This window comes from Crocodylus porosus, unplaced genomic scaffold (genome assembly GCF_001723895.1).
Source record: "Crocodylus porosus isolate Cpor-Errol unplaced genomic scaffold, CroPor_comp1, whole genome shotgun sequence".
NCBI lineage: Eukaryota > Metazoa > Chordata > Crocodylia > Crocodylidae > Crocodylus > Crocodylus porosus.
In genome coordinates this window covers 43,643,177-43,662,121 of record NW_017728943.1, presented here as the reverse complement: position 1 = coordinate 43,662,121, position 18,945 = coordinate 43,643,177, and positions in this window count along the sequence as shown.

Genomic DNA, 18,945 nt, shown 5'->3' with positions numbered 1-18,945 from the left:
CAGGAGGACTGTTTTTTTCTTGTCTGTCAGTACTACAAATAATTGTTTGTTTCATAAGCAGTTCTGAAAATTCTTATATAATAAAGGACTTAGTTTCCCTGTCTGTCTGTAATGCTCTTGGAGCACTCTGATTGGTTGGTGAAACAACCAATCAGAGTGTGGAGTGCCACCATGATGGCAGGGACAAAGGGGATGGAGCAGGGGGTGAGGCCAGCGGCACTGGAGGTGGTGGCAGAGCAGGGTGCTGGTGGAGGGGGATGGAGGGGCAAGTTCTGCCCCCCCCAACTCCTGGGAGCTGGTGGCGATGTGGGGTGGTGGGTGGTGACTCTCTACCCCCACCCTAACCCTGTCATTCTTGATGGGCTATTCGCTAGTGTATTTATATTGATGGACAGGCTGCTATTATAGGTCATCAGTTAATATTTGACAAAAAGTATGCAGAAGGCAACCATCAACTAAAACAATTGTCTTAACCAGTTCAGGAGTTATATCCACAGTTATATCCATGCTAGAAATATGTTTACAACCATCCCCCTCAGGGGAAAAAATATTCTACCTATTTTAGCTGATCAAAACAGTTCAATCCTGGTAGTAGCAAACAATTATCTACTAAGAAACCAACCAGGTGAGAGGTTCTGGATATTCTGCAATTATAAAAAAAAGAAGCTATACATTGTTTTAGTAAGTTCTGTATTGTGAACTACACCTTCATATTGCTTGAAATACCTTTAAATACCATTTCCAAGTGAACAGTTCACAGTGGGTGAATTCACTGTGGTGAAAGTGAAAACATGTTAAAACATCACAATCAGTACTGGGTTTCCAAAATCCAAAGGTAATAGAGAATGTTCTATTATTGGGGTCTTTAGCTAATCTGTAGTTTTCAAAGTGATTATGACACACACAACAATTTAGCATACCTGGTGCTTAATAACATAGACAAGCGTACAATAAGCATAATGGGCTATATTTATTGTACTGCTATAATCTGTATGCTCTTATCTGTCATTTACACGAAGACAATATTGCCTCATCTCCTGTTAGGGATATTCCCAGGAGGAAGTCCCCAGTGAATATGAGTTTCATATAGCTAATCCCTCTTCTTTTGTGACTCTTGGCCAAGGGCCATGGCATAGTCAGGACAGTTAGAATGGCCGTGATATCCCAACACTGAAATCACAGCCATGTGCTACAGTTGAGACCACGATGTTACATAATACTAGACAAGGGCTCGATTAGAGTATGAGGGAGTTGTAAGCAGGTTCCTATTTCATCCTTCATTTCACTATACTTAGGAAAAATCAGTGCAGTGGACAGTTTGGCCATGGATCCTGAGAACATTTAATAAAGTGGAACAATACAGCTCTCTAAACCTATTTTCCCTTCCATTTTTTCCAGTCATTTTTTTTTCAGTTTACTAAGAAAAAGACTGGGGCATGTAGCTAATTAGCTGCCTTAAAATTTCTTGTTAACTAAATAATCAAGATAGCAGTCAGTAACTAAAGAGTAAAAACAATGACCTTACTACTTTTGATAGCTAAACAAAAATGTTAAATGTCTATCACTTACAGCAATTACATCCGAGGTAATTAACAGAAAATCTCCTTGTAACTGGCATGAATTACTCATACAGATAACTCATTTAATTCTTTGTCAGGTTGACCTTAGTCATGTTGTTCCTTTTACACATAAGCATGGCTGAAGGTTTTTTCAGTCGAAGCAAAATTTCATCCCAGAAAAGCAAGTTGAAAATGTTTTTGTCCATCTAAATTGTTGGCTTACTTATAGTATATAATGATAAGCCTGAAGATGTATATGGTAAACTTTTATGACATTTTTGGAATGCTGGATTTCCGATTAAAAGATAAAGGAAACTTCTAATATCTGAACTTCTGTAAATTACATGCATCACCATGTTCCATAAGTACAACTACAATACACGTGCATTTTAAAATTTATTATAGCAAAACATCATGACAATTCCCTCTTCCTACCCATTGAGAAAATCTCTTATTTACTATAACAGTGTCTCACCCACTTCTGCTACATAGAAATCAAATTTGGTACACATTCTAACTTAGTCACTCGGAGACTTACTATTGCCATTCTCAATGATCCTCATCCTTTCCATCATGGAACTAACTAAATTTATTTGTGCCAAAAACAGTCATGCAGATGATATCAGCACATAATAGGAATATTAATCATGAGCACTTTCCATTCTGGTTATGGGCATGATGTTACTGAGCTAAAATTCTCTTTCTGTCATGCAATATTGATATGCATGGGGTTATTACTAACCCTTGTGGACAACTTATGAGCCCTGAGAGTTGTGGCTAGTATCCTTTATCAGCAGCAATGGCCCTGCTCCATCTGCAAACCATCCACACACTATTATTGGACCTGTTTTCCTGGAGAACCAACATCGTGTTCCAGTCTAACCAATCACTTATAAAGGTTGAAGCATGATCTGCTGTGAGATGCTGCTCTTCCCTAAGGGCAAATGGGTGGAGACCCTGTGAGTGAGTATTTCATAAATTCTTATAAATGAAAAAATACCTTCTAAAGAAGAAGGTTTAATAGCAGCAAAGCCTCAGAGTTAAGAGTTAGCAGAGAAGGGATAACATGTGGACTCATACCATTTTTTAACACAGAAGTTTTAAACATTCTTACATTTCTTTTGTCTACTAAAAACACTTTTGAATAATTAAAATAGTACATTACAACTGAAGTGGAGTGATGTTACAAAACAAATTCTGAGTGTCAAGCACTAGGAAAATATTTTTCATCAAAAGCAAAATACCATATATTCTTGCATACCACATGCTCCCAAATAAGATATGCACCTTGTTTTTGGGAAGGCAGAAAGAAGAAGAAAATATTTTCCCAGGCATGCTAAATGCTGACTGCAGGGGAGCCTGACTACAGAAGCTGGTACTGTGAGAGGGTTAATACTAGCTTTGACCCTGAAGGTGAATTCTGCCTTCCCCTTTCCCATGGCTGGCAGAGGGAGAAGCATGGCAGCCATCTTGAAGCAGTGACTTCATGCTTGCTACTATTCCAGCAAAGAAAAATCAGCCTCCCTGCTTAGGACATGCACCTGAATTTGCTGGGGTGGAAGAGGGGCTCAGCTTTGGGAAGGGGCATATGTGGTACATGAGTAAATCTCCAAGGCTGATTTCATTTGGGCATATGTACTGAAATTTTTACAATTGCATCAGTTGGCTGGCCTGAGGATAAAGTCACCTGATTCTCAACAGTCACTTCTTCATCCTCTTGGATGCTGAAGGTTCTGGGGTGGGTGTGAATTTGTCTCTTATTTTACTAGGTTATGATATCCCTGAAATGCTATTTTATTTTTGAATTTGAATCAAAGGATTAATGAATACTTGAAGTTTGACTAAGTGATCTCAGGGTTAGAAACCATGAGAAAAACAACTAGAATAGAGAAAGTTTTAGAGTAAAAACTTGGCATTTTGTTTTGCCAAATTAAAAACTGTTCATGAGAGCTGAAGGGCATGTATGCATTACATCAGACAGTTACAGAGCACCATTTTGAAAAGATGTCCAACCATTTACACCTGTCCTATATATGACACATGTCATATAGCCACTGTTAGAGTGATGCTGGTCATGTGACAGCCTGACAGTAGTGCTGCAAAAACTCTAGGCATGCATCAAAGTAAGACACACATCTATATGTTCATTAATGTGCATTAGATAATGTGCATTAAATTGAGTACCTCCACTGTGAGGTACTAGAAAAATGCACATTAGCCTATTTTAATGTACATTAGTGAATGAGCACAATTTTTGTAATGTTTTAATGTGCATTAAAATATGCTAATGTACATTAAAGTGTGCATATAGACTATGATAGTGTAGGAGAGAATGGGCATGGTGTGTTTTCCTGGGTACTGCTCCTTAGCCCTTTTTGCTTCAGTATTGAATTTTCCTATGAATTTATCTCCTTTGCTGGGATTATTAAGAACTAAGGAACCCTGGGGGAACCAGGTAACCAATAAATAATTAACAACAGTTTGTTATTAATTATTCAACTAATGCCCAGCTTTAGACAGGTTTTGGATGCAGTGTGGCATGTTGAGAATGAACAGGCCTTCACACAAATGCCTTTGTTTTGTCTTTCATGTTATTTTTGGGCAGTGGCTCCAATCATGGAAACCCATGAAATCTGCCAAGGTAGTAAACATCATCCCTTGTTTTTGATATAACCAAACCAATTTCACATGGATAGTGCTCAGATTCTATTGGTATTGACATCAGCATAAAGAGAGTGTGAAAGTAAAAGAAGGGAACTGACAGAGACACTTGCTTAATTTTCCATGTGGGTAGTCCAATTGTAAGGCTTATGAACTTCCTTGAGACTATTAGGATTTGAAAATGCACAAGGAAGCAAAGCAGTAGCATAACTACATTGACTTTGGGCTTTGTGGTATGAGCTGGGCATGGAAGGGGGGACCTCCACCAACCTGCCAGCATGTGTTCTATTCTCTTCCTTGTGTGAAAGCTTGAATAAGTTACAATGATTTGGAGGCTGATAAGTTGTCAGTAGAAAGACTCATGGCCCTACTTTTTCCCCAGGTCTTGCTGTCCCCTTTTGTGCACCTCATGGGTACAGGGAGAAACAGCTGCTCCTTACTCAAGGTCTAGTATGCTGCCCTGTTTGCACTACTGACTTCTGAAAAAAGTGTTTACAAATAATTTTCCCACAGTTTCCCTAGCTCCATTATTTATTGCTTGTTAACCACTGACAACATGCCTGCTGGTATAAAAGGAAATATTAGGATGCTTATCAGCAAATAGGGAATATCTTTTTGGAACTGGCAGAATATGACTTGATTATTCCAAGGCTATTTCTCTTGTGCAACCCTCCTGAACACACCTCTGCTTCTTTTAACCATCACAAACTTCTGCATATGTTGTGTATGTGAACACACACAACTGGCTAGATTATAAAATGAGGAAACCCAAAACAGCCCTAAGGACACAGGAATGGATTTCATAAATCTCACCAGATGAAGGGATAGAGTCTAATGGGACAACCCTGATTTACACTAGTCAAGAGTTTGACCCTGGGATCACTGATAAATTCAATACTACAAAATGGAATGTTCTTTAAATTGAACTCCCCTGCATTTATAAAAATAAGAAACTACATGGATTAAGGTCAGCATGATATACAGTATAACCTCATAAATCCAGCATGCTTGTGATTTAACACCTGCCAGAAATTTGAAAATTCCAAATTTTTGAATGAGTGAAGCTGGGGAAGTGGTGGGGGAAGGGGTGCAGTGCAGCTCAGTGGCTGTATCCAGGTGGTGTCAGCCACTCCCAGGGCTGCAGCAGGGAGCAAAGTGGAACAGGGAACTGTAACTGAGTGTGGGGTACAGACACACAGCTGTTGCTGCTATGGGGACCCTGGCAGGGCTGCAAGCTGGGGGGGCTGCACCAGGCTCTTCCTGGGGGGTGCATACACCCAGATCTGTGCACTAGATGAAAGTACACTGCTGCCTGCCCTGAGCACTTGGAGGAGCCCGGTGCCGCTGCCAGCCTCAGTCTGCTGCAGCAGCCTGCTCTGGTCCTGCATGCAAATCTGGGGGCATGTGGCCCCCCAGGAAGAGCCCAGAACAGCCCCTCAGCCTACAGCTCTCCTGGGGTGCACATAGCAACAAGAACTGCACCCCCTGGCCTGCGCCCTGCACCCATTTACAGTTCCCTCTGCTTTGTTCCCTGCTGCAGCCCCCAGAGCAGTCGATGCCCCCCGCCTGCAGTGCCAGATTTTTGAAAATTCTGGAATTTTGAGTGCTGGATTTATGAGTTTATACTGTATTTGCTGTACTCATTTCAATGAAGAAATGCTGAAATAAAAATATGCAGCTAGGAAATGGACATGAATACTTATTGGGAGTTATTTCAATTAAATGCATAAGTGGTAAAGGGCCTGGACACCAACAGATTTTAGAGAACTCAACTCTGGATCTGCCACTATATACAAACTCAGTAGTTCAAGGGCATCTCTATAGTTAGCACCTGATCAACTTCCATTGAAGTCAGTGACAAAATGGGAGGAGGAGGCTGTTGGAGATGCCATAAAACATGGGCACCTCTAAGAATTCTTAGAAAAAACCTGGCAAAGTGTTGTAGTTGTATGTTGAGACTGAAAATACCTTGGTATTCATGGTTTCGGACATTATGAACACATTGCTACTCATTCCATTGCTTTATATCAGGTATTCAATTTTTACAACTAGCATGCATGTTAGCTAAACTGTAAAAAAGATTACCAAAAAAAGAAGTTTTGTAAGCACTGACAGGGTTACCATGGTTACCTGAGCTATTTTGCCACTGTAGTACAATTCTTTCACTTCAGCCGTCTGGATTACATACAGAAAGCATTTAATTTGCATACGGAAATAAGGAAAAAGAAGCATCATTTAAAATGCAAATAAAATAAAAATTAAATACATCTGGACACAGTACTCAAATGGAACTAATGACACATAAGAAACCATTTGTTTTTTTCAGAGTTAAATGGAGTAACTGAAGTACATGCCCTGAAACTGTGAAGGACTTGGGTGAAATCCATGCTTCATTCTTGGCTCAGTGGACAAGTTCTGAAGTCACAACACTGAAGATCATGTATGGTCAAGTGTAGGAACAAGCTGTCATCATGAGGTAGCAACAGCCACCAGGATGCTGCCATATTAAAATAATTTTGTGGAATATGAATTTTTAAAAATTTTAACTGCTACCTTCTTCCTTTGCACTAAAGGGCATGTTTGAAAAGTCTCTTCCACCTTTTGAGCATCTGATTTCCACATCTAATGCAAAGAATGTGAGTCTGGCTCCTCTCTTGTCCAACTGGAGAAAAGAAGGTAGAAGTATTCAAGAAATAGATGGATGCTTCTTCTGTATGTTTTAAATGTTGTTTGCAAATCATTAAAACCAAAATAAGCTATGAAACAGAGTTATGTAAAGTTCAGCGCAGTGCCCGTGGAAGTCAACTCAAAGGCTCCCAGGGAACCAAGTCCATATTTAAGAGTAATTTCAGTTTCTATGAAGTTGTCTTAGCTTTGATCTTCTACCTTTTCCTATGCATACATTTTACTCTTAGAAAAATGGTATTAAATTAACACTTAATCTGGCCAAATCAGAGAACAAGTTGCATCAGTCCTTCAAATTAGATTCAAAATAGGGATATGAATGTGTGTGTAGAAGGCAGGTTTTTGATCCCTCAATTTCATAAAGAGACAAATGGATAAATCTGAGCTTGCCATTGTCTCAATGCTAAGTGGTGGCCAACCTGTGATATGAGCATCGCAACTGGGCAGCCTCTATGAGCAGAAAGTTGAGCAGCAGATCACCACAGGGCCCTGAGCAGAGTGGGGAGAGAGGTGCATGAGGCCAAGGTGTGGCCCACCTGCCAAAAAATACTGCACTCCTGCTGTCAGAAACAATGTTCAGTTCACCTGCTTGATGCCTGGATCACTCAAAGCAAGAAAAGTCTTCAGTTCTGAGGAAATAAAAGATTCTGATATCAAGGAAATATGTTTTTCCTCTTATGTTAGCTATAAGATTAAGTAACAAGATGATTCCTGCCAGCAGGGAGAATTACGGAAGAGCATTTAGCTTTTGCAAGAATACTCTGACTAGATTTCACTTTTGAACAAACAACATATATCTGATCTCAGAAAATGTTCTTTTCTGAAACTGGGATGTGAGCCAAACTATGAAATAATGAGACAGTTTCAACAGCTGTGTGAGTGCATAGCTGCAATACGCTGCAAACTCTCAGGGCAAGTGTGGTGACAACATCTATAAAATATTGATTTTATTATTATTACTATTACTATTAATAATAATAATAATGTATGTCAGTGGGAGTTATTCAGGCCCTGGTTCAGTACATGCAAAATTACAAAGACAATTTCTACTTGTTTCCATCAGCATAAGTGTTCTTAAGGATGTTTAAGAAATTTCCCTAACCACATGCTGAAGGTGCACTTGCAAAGAAGGAATCCACTGCAAAGAAAGAAGCTTTGGGTTTGTTTATGTAGCCTGGGCACATTCAGGGATGTGCCCTGTCTGCAAGTGGAAGGGATGAGGCAGTCAGGCAAGAGTGCTGTGAGAGGGGCCTGCCACTGAGGAGCAGTTCCCGCTTTTCTTTATAGAGCCATGCCAGGACAAAGCACTTAAGTATATACAAATGTATTGCTATACAAAAATAAATATGAATAAAAGACATTAAATAATAACAGCAGAATTGGTATGTGACACCATATACAATGACCTGCAATCAACACATTGAGGGACAGCAAAACATAGAACAGGTAACTGGGAACTCAGTACAGGTGATCCAGAGTGCAGGCAATAATTAACTCCCACTGCACAGATGAAAATTAACACCCTGGAACAGGTAAGTTAAGGCATCAATGCAATAAACACTTATAAGCATCAACTCAGATAAACCCAGGTAAACTGAGGTACCAATGCAATAGACATATACAGGCAAGTTCAGCTAGTAGACAATAACCATACAGTAAAAGCTTTGTTATCCAGCAACCATCAGGAATGGAGGGTGCCAGATAACAAAATATGCCAGCTAACTGAGTGGCCTGAACAGGCAACTTTGTCCCGCTGCGTCTGGGGTGTTGCTGCCCCTCCTGTCACATTGCCGCCCCTCCTGCGGGCCCTGAGGGACAGGGAGCGGGGATCCGCACAGCCTGCTATGCCCCTGGGCTGTGGGGGCTCGGCAGCACAGGCAGCTTTGTCCCAGGCTGTGGGGGCTTTGCGAAACTGAAAGTGCTGTGGTGGGCACTTCCAGTTTCACTTTTCCCTTACAAGCCGGCATGCCGGTTAACAGAGTATGCTGGCTTGTAAGGTACCCATTAACACAGCTTTTGCTTTATATAGGTAATGAAGACGGATAAACCCATATAACCTCCCTTAAGGAGTACATTTACAGTATGAAGCAAACAGTAGTCACAAAATATGGGGTGCACCCAGCACACCACGGGGTATTCCCTGGAGCCCCTCCCCTTCAGGGCCCCAGGATGTGGACAGGGCCCCCCCATCACAATGGAGAAGGGTGGAGGCTGCAGACCCTTCTCTCCTAAGCCCGCCTCTCCTGTGGGACCCGCATCCCCAGCAACTCATGCTCCCGCTCTGAAGCAGACAAGGCTTGTCCCCTAGCAGCCAGTCAGACAAGAGCCTCTCTCCGGCAGTGCCTCTGGCTCCTCTCAATGCCCTGGTGCCCTGCATGGGGCACCCAGCACGCTCCTACAGGATCCAAGCCCTTACTGGCTCTGGTTCCTCGGCCTCACATCAGGGTCTTTCCCCTTCCTAGGCCCTGCTCTGGGCACCGGGGCTGTTTTAGTTTAATGCTGAGTTGCAATGTGGAGTTTCGGTTACCTGGCCTAGAGCCAGGGCTAACTTCAGCAGCCTTGAGCTGCTCTCGAGGTCAACTCTCCCTGCACTGACCTGTGCACTGTGTGGGGCCTGAGCAGCCTCGAGCTGCTCCCAGGTCTGGCTCTCCATGCACTGATCCACTCACTGTCCACCCAGCCGCTTGTTGGGTTCACAGGCTTGAGCTGCCTTGAGCAGTTCCCAGAGCCTGAGCACTGTGTGATGATCTGCACGCTGTCAAGGCTCAGGCGGGGTCCTGATGACTGTCTTCTCCAGACCTCTTCTCTCCTTGCTGTCCTTCACCACGTCTGCTTCCAGTGTGCTGATAAGCTCTCGTTTTATACACTTCAGGGGCTCCGTCCCTGAAGTGTGGTGGAGCTGCTGTGCTGTAGTCCACAGTCTAGTCGGGGAGCTCCACTCCCCCTCCCTTCAGGAAAGGGGTGGTGACTACTTTTCCCCAGATGTTTCTGATTGGTGGACTGGCTCCAACAATCAGAATTGAGGATTCTCAAGCCCCTGGACACATTGGGGCTGGATTGGGTAAGTCTGGTCGAAACGTTTTGACTAGCCTCATTTCGTTTCAAGGCTGTTTTGAAGCCCTTTTTTCATTTTGATTTTTCTGTTTTGACCTCAAAATGAGTAGAAACAGTGTCAAAATGAAACAGCCGGTGAAATTTTGCACAGCCCTGGTTTCAATACTACACCAAAAACCAAGGAAAACATTTATATTTGAAAAAGCAAATGTGAAGAAAACAAACTAAAGGTAAATCTAAACTAAGTGAGAATAGCAACAGAAAAACTTGATTACAAGCAACTCTTGGAGTGCACCACACAAATCAGCCTGTAGAGAGATCAGTGAAGAAGGAGGAATAAAAGATAGTGAAAGAGCAATGAAATGAATACAGATGTATTGTTCATGTTGACTCAACTTTAACCCATTAGAGAATAGATAACTCAAGTGACAAGAGTCCATAAAGTCTCTACATACATTTTTGTTGCTTTTAAAAGAGACTTGAAAACTTCAAAATGGACTTTGCAAAAAGATGCTAAAAGACTTTGGACAGGCATAGTATTTGAAGCACTTCAAAACCTTTTGAAGTGCTTCAAAATGACAAGTGGGCAGACATGCACACCCTTTGAAGTACTCCAAAAATGGTGGAAGCAATTAAAAAATATCCCTCTGGCTGGAAGTAGATTTCTTCTTAGGAGCAGTATCAGCTGTGTTGCAATATGCCGTGACACAGATAATTCATTTCACTGGTATCCACAGACATTGCCAGGGCAGGATTTCAGGGGCCTGACACATGTCTACAAGCAAGGGAAACCACTGCCTGCATCCAAACCCCAGTGTCTTGACGTTAGGGAAACTCCTAATCCTCCACTTTGTGCTGGGTCCCAGCATGTATATCATGCTGCTGTGCCCTGAGTTAGGGAACAGTGTGCAAATGTGAGCAGAGGGGATCCCTAAGGGAGCTCCACCCCCCCCCCCCAAGGGGAGTTCCCCCCCGCTTTCATATGAATCCTCTGCAGATGGATTCCCTTGGTGTTCCTGATCTACAAGCGTGGAGAGGGAAAACCTTTTGGGAGTTCCTCCTGTCTGCACTTGCAGACATGCTGGGGAATTGAATCCCCAATATGGGAACTCTCCCAAGCCCTGACACAGGGAATTTCTGCAAGTCAGGGGTTTGCCCATTGCAGACAAAGGCCCTGGGTTGGAGCAAGGATCGTGTCCCTGAAACTAGGGGAGTTCTGCTTGGGATGGCTGGAGAGTACCATGAGCAAAAAAACATTGACCACAAAAGGCAGTATAAATTACTATGAAGGTTGTTGCCACCACAAAATGTAAGCACTTGTGGTGCAAGTAAAGGCTAAGACATGTGTTCACTTGGTTTTTGTGCCTCTATAAAAATCTTTATGGCAGTACAAAGTTGATATTAGGGGTGTGCAAAATGGGCCATATTCGATTTGGATTTGGATTCGGCCTGAATCAGGGACAGTGATTTAATTAGTTTATTCAAATCACTGTCCCTCTTTGATTTATCTGAATCCAAATCTGAAGATTTGATGCTGATTTAAAGAATGAGCAATGCGGCTATAGACACAGTTTTACATGTCTTTTCTATATGCCTTGAGGTACCAGGCATGGCTTGTGAACACTGTGACTATAAATGTGATGGTGGGGTGGATGGAGAGCCCACAGGAGTGCGGGGGGGGCCCCCCCCGATATGCTCGGTGGCAGATCTGGAAGTGGCCCAGATGTCCTACTGGTCCACTTCTGGGTCCACTACCAAGTGCACAGGGGATCCTCCCTAGTTCCCCCTCCCAGCTCAGCGATCAGCTATTGGGGAACCCCAGGTGCCCCGCCCCAGACCCAGAGGGTACAATATGCTGAGCTGGGGGTGGGGAGCAGGTCCCCCATGCGCTCCACAGTGGACCCGGAAGTGGACCAGAAGTGGACCACTTCTGGGTCCACTGCCAAGCGTGCTGGGGACTCCCGCCCCACATTCCCAAGGGACACGCCATCTGCCACACCATCTCAGTGTTCACGAGCAGCCTTTTACCTTGAGGTATATAGAAAAACATTTAAAGCTGTGTCTATGTCCGAATCATCAAATCTCTCTGAATCACTCCAAGTCAATTTGGAGGTTTCTGATTCGATTCGGAGTGATTAATGGGTCTCCTGATTTGGATTTGGAGATTTGACCACTGAATTAGGCCAAATCTCTGCCTAATTGAAACAGCGACCAAAGCTTTACACAGCCCTAATAGATATCTGTTTGCAGCCAGTAGGAAATTAATACTATTTAGAACTGATTTAAAATTAAGTGCTTCCTGTTATGTGTGCATACTGTACAGAGTGCAACAAGGCAGGGCTCACTCCTCCATCATCCCACAATTCTCAGTTCTCTCCCTATCCATGAAGGGAGGGAAACGAGTAGGTCAGACACTGTCCTGGGCATAACTCCTTTCCTTCACCAGAGCCAGGAGACCCTGAAACTAGGAGATTGGAGGTGCCCCATCCCCCCATGCCTCTCCTGTTTTTGGGGTGAGGGTGGGCGGGATGCTGTAGGAGAGTAGAGGAGGATCCCACAGATAGTCAGGTCTGCTGTAGAGAGGGAGCTGCAGAGCCCTCGCTGAAGGTATGAATATTGCTGAACAACAAGGGAACCAGAAGGCCCAGAATAAAGATATGTGGCCAGGCTGCAAGTTTCCAGAGGCTATTTCTGCCAAACAAAAAGATTTTTCAATATTTAGGACTCTGGCTCAAGTGAAACCAATATACAAGACTATAAATTATGGCAGGCATAATTTGTAAGAGGGATGTTAGAAGGAAGGTATAAGCATGATGTTAGAAGGACAAATATTGATTTTGAAGAGCAGATACTTCCATGTGTAAATACAACAGGAATTTCTTTAAGTATAACAAGCAGGAAGCCTGGGAAAGAATCAGTAGGTCTGCTGGATCACCAAAGGGTAAATGGAGCAAACCAGAAAGAACAAGACACCATTGACAAGCTAAATGATTTTTTTGTATCAGTTTTAATTACTGAGAATAAGGGAGATTTTTGCCTCAGACCTGCTATTTTCTAATAAAAAAAGATGAGGCATTCTCAGAAACTGAGGGTATATGTAGATGAAACTGGGGCCCTAACTTGAAGTGGTGGGTTTTAAAAACACCGCTTCAATTTAGGGCGAAGTAAACCCCTGTGTCATGCACACACCTGTGCACTTACCTGCCTCTCCAGTGGCAGGGAGGGGAGGGTGAGTTGCTGGCAGGCAGAGTGGTTCCTGGGCTGCAGAGGGGGCTGGTGTAGCTGGCAGTAGCGGCCCCCCTTCAGGCAGCACCCACCTGCAGGCACCTGGCTCAGGCGGTCCTGGGGCCAGACGGCACTGCAGCCATTGAGGGAAGCACCAGGCTCCTACACAAGTCAGGAGGTAGGCAGGCTCCAGGGAAAATGCAGGCAGGCTCCACTGCCAGGCAGGCAGGCAGGCTCTGGGCTGCTGCCAGGCTGCCTACATGGGCTCTCTGCAGAGCCCCTGAGCTGCACAGAGCCCAGTGCTTTGCTCCACAGCTGTAGGGCAGCAAACTAAAATTACTCAGAGGAGTTTTAGTTTGCTGCGCTCCAAGTCATTTAGGGGGAAATTACGCTGCTGAAATTGCTACAGCGGCTAGAATTACTGTGCAATTGGCCACTGACATGTGCAAACACCAGTACTATTAAAGTGGTGCAAAAGCATTTCATTCACTTTAAATTGTCATGCACACGTGCCCCTCACTTCGTCTGCACATGGCCTGAGGTGTCAGGAGAAGGGATCCAGAGTGAACTAATAATTTAAAAAGCAATATGTCGTTCATTATAGTGGTTGAACTGCCAGCAATACTATGCAATCTCTTATTAAAACTAGAGGTTGGAAGGTAGCAAGTGTTGAAAACTAGTATAAAAATTGAGTCCTGAATTGATTTGGTTGGTTATAGACCAGTATACTTTGTCTATAACCAACCAAATCAATTCTAGAGACAACTGCACTTGGAAAATTTTGTTTCATCTACGATAACAATAAAAAACCTAAAAAACCTGTGATAGTTAGGGTTTTACAAGGGAAAATCTTGTCTCTACTCTCTGAGAATTCTTTGAATGTTTTAATAAAACAGAAGATAAGAGAGAATGGGTTGACATAATTCATGTAGACTTCCAGAACGCTTTGAAAGCAGATCATATAATAGTGGGCTAATGAAGCCACAAAGTGAATAGCAAAATATTATAAATCGTTTAGCAGAAAGAAAACAAAGCATTTATTTAGTCAGCTTTCCTTATAAGAGAAAGTTAAAAGCTGAGTGCTTCAAGACCAGTGTTTAACATTATCTAAAGTTTCATTAAACAGTTAAACGTGACAGTGGAAAAATGGTAAATATATGGTAACAAATTTTAGTAAAACAAACAGAAATTGAATATAAACTTTAGCTAAATTATGAACTTTTTGCTACACTGATCACACCATCTGACATTCCTAAAAGTTTTTGTTTTTTTTCATAAACTATTGAAAACAAATATTTTGGACATTTTTGCTGGGAAATATCTCCCTTTTCTTTTTTACTCCTTTTATCTTTAACCTAAAACATTCTAGAACACAACCACTTTCACCTCTAGTATATATCAGAAAGTAGTACATGCCTCAGTTGAATCATTCTTGTGCCTAAAATGCAAAACAGTGACTTCATACTACCATCAGCTACATCAGCAATGTGGCATGTCTGACTGTTACATATGCCAAGCATTGAGTTAGCTTTTTTATCTTGTTAACATTGTTGAGGTCACTGTTAAGGTTATGAATTAGAGTACAGATTTGATGAAGATAGATAGAGACATCTGGAATGCTCCATATTTCTTTAAAAAAGCATGAAAAGCCTTCTAGAGTGCTGGAGTTCATTAAAATTCATGTGTAGACAGCACAAAGTAGAAAAGGAATGCATAAGGCTTTCCTTTAGCATATTTTCTTGATTTGAAGAAAAATCATATTTCTTTAATCTTTTAGAAACATTAAAGAAAAAACACCTGGTTTAAGGTGTTTAGGTAGAGCTAAAAACAGTCTGTAGGCTGTGAAACAGAAGATAAATATCACCAGGAATGGCTAGCAGACAGCAAAGTTGTTAGCCAAGACCATTAAGCACAGAGAGGGCCGTTAACACTTGTGAAGTGAAGAAAGCTTAGCAGGAATCAGGTAGATTACAATGAGTCACAAAGTCAATTGATTCCCTCAGTGCTGCCTCAATAGAAATGCCACTGCCCCTTTGAGCAGGTGGTTTTAAACTTTGAATGCATCTATAAAATAGAAAATAAAGGAGAATTAGCTTAGGTAAATAGAGGATGTCCTGCCTAACCTTGACTAATTAACTGTAACTTTTGTTTCTTGCCATTTATCAAAGACCTGGAAATGGAGCAGTTGACGTAGCAAAATGTAAAGATGATGTAAACAGGGGTGTAGGTTGTAGTCATGTTGGTCTAAGCACATAGGCAGACAACATCTTTGAGTGAATCTGATATATTTTATTAGATCAACTTAAATAGTTGGAAAAAACTCACAACCCAATAGCTTGCTAAGAAGTTTTTCCTTCAACTATTTAAGCTGGTCTAATAAAAGATGTCAGATTTACCCAAAAAACCTTGTCTGCCAGATGATGTAAAGTTATTTATATTAGTCATATTCAGAGAGGACTGTGAAGAGCCACTTAGGCAAGATAGTTGAATAGCAGCAATATGATGGCAAATAAAATTACATGTCAATAAATGCAAAATAATTCACATTCAAGGAAAAAAGGTAACCTACTTTTTACACTTTACAGTGTTCTAAAGTATTAAATCAATTCAAGAAAGGAACCTGTCCTTAGAAACATGGCATGAAACATTGCAGAAAGTACACTGAAGACCTTTGGCTCCATGTGTAGCTGTGGGAACAATGAAAACAAGATATTAAAAATATAAAGAATGGGAGAGAGGATAGCATAATGTTTTATAAAATTTGCCTCAAAAAGCTCTTAAAAGAACGTTAAAATTGCAAAGTCAAGCATTTAGAAGTTAAAAAGTATTATAATGTAAGTTGCTCTTGTAACCTTTATTTGGCTTCCTTCTGTATACATGTAATGATGCTAATTTTAATTCTACAATCATATTTTCCCATAGGATCCTATTTTAATTATTGAACAGGATGAACCTCTTCTAGTAACTAAGCACAGCTGTGAGGTAAAGATTGTATTTTCTAGGACTTCTGTATTTCTGCTGCAGATGTTTAAGGATATGTAGTGAATAAAGCACGCAACCAGTAGGAACCAATTCTGGGCTCCACAATTTAGGAAGGACATGAAGAAGCTTGAAAGAGTCCAGAGGAGAGCAATGTGTATGATCAGAGGACAAGAGAACAGGCTTTACGAAGAGAGACTGTGAGCTATGGGACTCTTCAGCCTGGAGAAGTGCAGGCTCAGGGTTGACTTGGTGGCAGCCTATAAGTACATAAAGGGTGTTCATCAGGATCTGGAGGAATGCCTGCCACCAGAGCACCCCAGGGGATGACAAGGTCCAACTGTCAGAAACTCCTGCAAGACAATTTTAGGTTGGACATAAGGAAAAACTTCTTTACTGTCTGAGCCCCCAAGGCCTGGAACAGACTTCCCCCAGAGGTGGCGCAAGCACCTACTCTGGACACCTTCAAGAAACATTTGGATGCTTATCTTGCTTGGATCATTTGACCCTAGGTGACTTTTTGCTCCTTGGGCTGGGGGTTGGACCTGATGATCTTACAAGGTCCCTTCCAGCCCTAATATCTATGAAATCTATGACGAGAAAGGATAGTCTTATAGTGAAGGCAATTGAAGTCTACCCTGAAGAATTAGATCATCTTCTTCACTTCCTAAGTGATTTGGCACTTACAAAGCTACAAATGTAATGTGCTCAGGGCCTAGGATTCTCAAAGCACATTGCAAGTATCAGGCAAACCATCCTGCCCAACATTAAGCCCTTAATCTGAAGCGTCAGAGATTCTCAGTGAAACTACTAAAATAATTTTTATATGTGGATTAAACTATATTTTCCACTCTGTCATACCATTTTCAAAAATAAATTTATTTATTTAATTTGAAAATAAATGCCTTCAATCTGAGGCAGACATCTGGCATGGAAAACTGAAGCCTGACCAGTTTAAGTCAGGCAAAATTATGGGTAGGGACCTATCGACATTGCAGCAGAAGCCCACTGCGCAGCAGCTCCTTTAATCTTGTTTGTTTCATCATATCCACTGCAACCTCCCTAATTGGTGGAAGGGCTGTGGCAGCCCCACCACTTGATGCTGATTGGCTTGGAGGTAAAAACTAGGACTGCATGAAATCTCACCGGCTGTTTCATTTTGATGCTGCTTTGACTTGTTTTGAGCTTGAAACAACAAAATCAAAACAACAAAGGGCTTTGAAACAGCCTCAAAATGAAATGAGGGCAGTCAAAATGTTTTGAAAATTTCAAAACATTTCACGTTTCGAAGCTCAAGCTGGGCTTGCTTGCAGGGAAACAGAAAGTAAGGAGAGGGAGGGGGAAGAGGGAGGAAGAGCTGCTCTCATATTGACTGTGTAGCTGGCCAGTGACTCTGATCATTCCCTTGGGTCCCTTCCAAACCCAGTGCTCTGGGGGAGGGATCGAAAAACAGCTTAAAAGGCAGCATTGTTTGAACTGGCTTGCTTTCTGTCTTGGGGTCTGACAGTTACTGAGCTATCTTCCAGCAGCTCAGGAGTGTTAGACAATAAAGGCTACTACTAGCATTGATTTGAATGATTTCCTACTTGCTAGCCTACCAAGTAGGATTCCACAATACCTTTTGCTTTCTTCTAGATGCTTTTATTTTATTACATTCATTGATTTATTATTTTAAAATTTATAATTCTATTGGATATTACACTATAGAATTTATATAGGAAGGGAGATAACTTTATATTTTATTTCTATAAATTTATACCTTGCGGCATATACTACATACATACCTTATAGAATTTATATAGGAACGGAGCTACATTTATATATTTGTATAAAAACAAGACACTATGAAACATACCATGAAGTGTGGTAGAAAGGCAGCTGGCAGGCCTTCAGGGAAGGGCAAAAGAGGGGGTACAGGGAGCAGTGTAAGTTTCCCCCACCTCCAACCTGGGAAGTCAGATGTCCGGCAGGCTATAATGTGTCCGAATTCCAATGTCTATATTGAGTCCATGAGTTTCTTTACTTACTACCTAGGAGGCTGATGAAGGCCCGGCTGTGAAAAGTGGTTTGTAAATTCCCTTTCAGGATCAGGCCTGAGAGACTGGAGACAGAGTGTTTTTTTGATGAGAAATGCGCCCCCACAGGTACCTGGGTATTCTTGTCTTTGATAGATTTTGGTGTGAAGCTTGTGGGGGCACTGGAGATTGTTGGCAGGTTTTGTGTTTTGAACTGTAGGAAGTTGGCTTCTGGTGATGAGGTTAGGTTAGCAAGCTTCAGTGCTTGTTTGAATTTACAAACCACTTTTCACAGCTGGGCCTGTGAACTTCACTTCATAAGTCTCCTAAGTACAGAAACTCATGGACTTAATATAGACAGTGGAATTCTGACATACTACAACCTGCCAGACATCTGACTCCCTAGGTACTTTCCCAATTTTACCTGCGCTGCTACATCTCCCTTCCCCACACCACCTAAGCCTGTCCCTCACCCCCTGATGCCTCCATTTCCATTTTCACTGACTGAATTCCTTGCCTACCAGACTCTGGCTTCTTTACTATTCTTTCCATCCAGGGACAGCACACACATACACCAACTGCAAGTACTTCCTCAGCCTGACAAAGGGTTGTTCAACCTGAAAGCTTGCAAAGATATATTTCTGTAACTATTCAGTTGGTCTGCTAAAAGTTACCAGATTAGATTGCCCCAAAGGACCTTGTCTGCCAGTGCCATGTACTTAGACCAATGCCCCTGGCACCTGACTGGAAGGAGGTAGGGCCCTGGG